The sequence below is a fragment of the Emys orbicularis genome, chromosome 2, assembly GCF_028017835.1.
Source record: "Emys orbicularis isolate rEmyOrb1 chromosome 2, rEmyOrb1.hap1, whole genome shotgun sequence".
Lineage (NCBI taxonomy): Eukaryota > Metazoa > Chordata > Testudines > Emydidae > Emys > Emys orbicularis.
In genome coordinates, this window is record NC_088684.1 from 65,806,694 (window position 1) to 65,811,591 (window position 4,898).

The following is a 4,898-nucleotide window of genomic DNA, read 5'->3' on the forward strand; positions in this document are numbered from 1 at the left end:
CGAGTACAAGCCCCCGAGGCCCGGATCTCTTTCCCCAAGCACCCCACGCAGAGGCGGTCAAACGCTCATCTGCCAATAGGTCGGTTTAGTCCGGCCCCTCTCGTAGCTCCAGGGCGGCAGCCGCAATTCCTGTCCGGCCCCTCTGCCCGGGATTCCATCCCCGCCGAAGGTGCCGCTCGGCCCATGACGTCACCGTCACAGGGCTTTCCTTTCCCTGACGGCAATTTCCTCGTCGCGCTGATTGGCTGGAATCTCCGGCCAATGGGAAGGGCGCGGCCCTCCCCCCCCTAGCCCGTGCTGGGCTGGTGCGGCGTGGGCAGGTTCTCCGCTCCCTGGGGAGGGGGCGTCAGGAGGGAGGGGAGAGCGAGCGAGCTCAGGCACCAGGTGGCCCAGGGCTAATCCCGTAAATGCCCGAACAGCTGCCCAGCGCCATTTAAAGAGACAGGGCCCCGCCGCTGTGCCGCGCGTTAGTGGGGCAGTGAGCGCAGGACAATGAGTCTCGCTGCCGCGCGCGGCCCGGGCAGGTCCCGCTCTGTGCTCCGCGTGGCTCGAGGGATTCCTCTCCAGGCATGACTCCACGCGGGGCGCGGAGCCGTCCCCGCGCTGCGGCGGTCCCCCTCACTGTACCCCATGGGGCCGAGTCAGGGCCCTGCGTCCTTCCTCCCACTCCTGCGACAGCACGTGGGGGAGGGAGCCCGGCCTTTGTCCGGCCCTGCCAGCCTGTGTGCATGCCTTGGCGCCCCGAGTTCCCCTGGCAGTGGGGAGGATAATACATGATAGCCCCTCCCCCCCCTTCCCCAGTCTGTTCATACTGAAAGCCCTTCTCTGTGTTTGTGCCCCATGCAGGACAACGGGCCCTGACCTCAGCGAGGGCCTCCTGCAACTGCCTAGGCCGGCTTCTAACAAAATAATAGGAGCCTCCTCCTTCAGCTCTGCCCGGAGGGAAGATGGCCCTCGTACAGCCAGAGTCCTTTCCTTTCCTGTGAGGAATCCTAGCTGGGGCTGGCACCCAGGTACTTAATGGTAAAGAAAAAACAGGAAACAACACGGGTCGTTATGGGGGAAGACGAGTCCACTTCTAACCAGGAAAGCAGTATGCCGCAGAACCAGGGACCTTAAAGACTTAAAATGCTAAAATAGGGTGGCCAGATGTCCCGATTTTATAGGGACAGTCCTGATTTTTGGGTCTTTTTCTTATACAGGCTCCTATTACCCCCCACCCCCTGTCCTGATTTTTCACACTTGCTGTCTGCTCACCCTAAGCTAAAGACAATATTACAGATTGGCTACCTGGCCTTTTTGTGAAGTGACCACTGTTTTAGGGATTCAGGTTTAAAGAGGGAAACTACTAGTTATTCCATTAGTTTTTGTTTTGTCTATATGCAGATGCTGCACTTGTTTAACTTAAACCCCACGTAGATACTCTTACTGCCCGTAGATATGCTTACTGCTCGTTAGTCTAAGCTAAATCAAATGAAAGCAGCTTTAGATCATTCTAAGAGTGCCACAGAGCCGTCTGCACCAGGTTAACTAAACTGATTTTAAATCCCACACTGTTAGTTTAACTGCTGCAATTGTGCATGTAGACAAGTCTGTGGTCTCATTTTCTCCCATCCCACAGGGACAGATTGTTTTACCGCTCCACCTAGCAGGAAAGCAAAGGAGGGAAAAACTGGAACAGGTTTCTTGAATATAAACACAAGTCCACCCCTTCCTCCTCCAATTATCTATTGCTATAGTAATAAGGTAAAGAAAAAAATGGAGAAGTATGCAAAAAGTAGCAGCACCCTGCCTTGGCAGGGTGTAAGATGGAAAAGGAAGTTATGGTAAATGGAAACATTGGTATGTAATTTTTGCTTGTCTCATGTCTCACTTTTCCCACTTTGTGAAAGTCCATTAGGAACAGATGATGGATGTAAGAAGCATCATCTAGGAGAAGGAATTATTTAATGGAACTTAAACACTTTCCAAGCAAAGTTGGGGTCTGGAGTTAGCAGACAGCAGATCCAGTTGATAGCATGTTATAAATGTATGGAGTGTCACTTGCCACTTTATATACCTCAAAGGAGTGGCACTAATATGAGGGTTGCTTCCACTTCTGCCCCCAGTGTTTTTGCACTTGCTCAAAGTTCCATAGGCCATGTAGCCAGGGTGGAGGAAAGCACATGGCCCAGCCACTTTCAATCAGCGGTCCCATACTAAATCAGTAAGGGTGCTGTCAGAGTGGATTTGAGCACTGCTCTGGCTGTGTGGGCACCACACTGTACAGATGGAGGGGCAGTTGGGCCAGATTTCACTGAGTGGTATTGTGATCTGGCACATGGGGAGTCTGTTCCTGTATGATGGAGCACAAGAGAGTCTGCTGAGAACTTGATACTGGCTAGCACCAGCTCATGCATTGTGTGATTGAGAGAGGGGTGACTCCTCAGCTGAGGGAGACCTGGGGTCCCTATTAGGCAGGGAGATGAGTGGAGACCAGAACCGGAGGGGGCAGGGACTGGAATTTGCCCCCACCCCAACCTGTGAAATATCTGAATTGGGGCTACTGCCTCAGAAAGATGCCTCACTGATCACTGTCCAGGAAGGAAAGAGACTTCGAGCAGTGGCTCTTAACAGCCATGTCAGAAGGAGGTTTGTCTGTTCCTGCACTAGATAAATTTATTCCTCAATCCATCTGGCAATGGCAGTCTTGCCATTTCAGAGCACGGTAGATCAAAGCACACTAGGCAACTGTTAGTGTGTGGCAGCAGAGTCTACACAGACACTTAGTACACAGCAAGCTAGTTTGGGGTAGATTTATACCCCAGCTGTCCAAACTAAATGTGTCGACAAGCGGTTAGCAGCTTTTCTTCAAGGGCAACCCTCAAACCTATTGAACAACTTAAACCTTTCCTAAGAAGAACATAGGGAAAACTTATTTGACATCCCAGGAAAGTAGCTTTGTGTCCTGAGTAGTATAGAAGGCTGGAAGAACAATACGTTCATTAATATGAAATTCTGTGTTCATCTTTGTGAAAAAGGCTAAAAGATGACAAAGCACCACTTTGCCTGGAAAGAATTGTAGATATGGAGAGGTATTGGTGAGAGAGAAAGACCAATTTTAATTGCCCCCAGGGCCCTACTTTGAGACTATTGGAGCCAAATTCTTTAAAATCTATTACTATCAAAGATGTTTTGGGGCTGGCAGTTACTGAGGCCGAAAGGACTGAAAAATTGGGCTCTCTATCACCAATACCTCTCCATATCTACAATTCTTTCCAGGCAAAGTGATGCTTTTTAGCCTTTTTCACAAAGATGAACACAGAATTCCATATTAATGAACATATTGTTCTTCCAGCCTTCTATACTACTCAGGACACAAAGCTACTTTCCTTGGATGTCAAATGGATCCCACTGTGTTAATAGGGTAATGCTAGACCTTTATAATAAGAATGTAACAAAGATGGGAGCTAATAAGGCCGTGTGAATCATGAGATGTCTGAGGCATGAACTCTTAAGTGCTCTAAAGTCCTTTCTTAAATCTTGACTTCTTACTGACAAGGGCATTCTCCAGGTTTAAGAATGAGCTTCTCTAGAGCACCACCCAGAGTGGGTGGGACTTAGGGCAGTCTACACTATAGCAGGGATCGACGCTCTGAGATCGATCCACTGGTGGTCGATTTAGCGGGTCTAGTAAAGACCTGCCAAATCAACTGCAGATCGCTCTCCAGTTGACCCCTGTGCTCTACCCCCAACGAGAAGAGTAAGGTAAGTCGACGGGAGATTTTCTCCTGTCGACCCCCCGCGGTGTAGACCCTGCGGTAACGCAACCTAAGGTACATAGCTGGAGTTGTGTAGCGTAGGTCGACTTACTGCGGTAGTGTAGACATAGCCTTGGTAGGAGTTTAGAAGGGAGGAGATGGCAACATTCCTGGAAAGACGGGGGCTAGGGGTAATCCGAGATGACAATCTGGGAGCAGAAGTAGACGGAGGTTTCTGAAGGAGAAATCACTGCTCTTCTCTAAGCTCCACCCTGCAGAAGATGCTGGTACAGGAAAACTGAAAGGTTAACAGGTCCCTGAGCAGACAGAACAGCTTGCTCCATTAGCAGATGTGAGATCAGACCCTGCAACAGCCCAGAAAAATGAAGATTGGTACTGGATCTCTAAATTGCTCCCTCTGTGAAATCCATTGATCTCAGCAGAGGACTTACATACAGAGTGAGTACCAGCTTCCCCATATGCTTGGATCCTAACTGGCTTCAATTGGGGGTGGGGGGAAGGAAGGAGGTTCTGGGATACCTATTCTCTCAATCTCTCTTTTTCCTTTAAAAATTATAGGGGACATAAAAATAATGCAAATCAGAAGGAAGAGAGTAGGCAGAGCAGGAAAAGCGAGGCAAGGGCTCCTTTCAAGTTGAAGGATGTACAGGAACTGGAGGGAGGAAGCAGATGGGGCTGTTCTCGGGTGAGTTTCACTTACAATTTCTTTGCATCATTGCTTTCTGGTAAATGGAGTCCTAATACTATATATATTCCTGACACTATCTTATGTAGGATGGGAGAAGATGGATACCCAACAAATTTTTATATAGAATCTGTCATGCAAAGTATCTTTAAGAAAAAATACACCTCTACCCCGATATAACGTGACCCGATATAACACGAATTCGAATATAACGTGGTAAAGCAGTGCTCCGGGGGGGCGGGGCTGCGCACTCCGGCGGATCAAAGCAAGTTCGATATAATGCGATAAGATTTTTTGGCTCCCGAGGACAGTGTTATATCGGGGTAGAGGTGTATAGATTGCAAAACAAAAGGATGGAATGGAGTCAAAACAAAAACTCGCACACAGACAACTGTGACTTTAATGAAGATGCAGATATGAACTATTAGAGAGAAGGCAAAAATCACATCTCT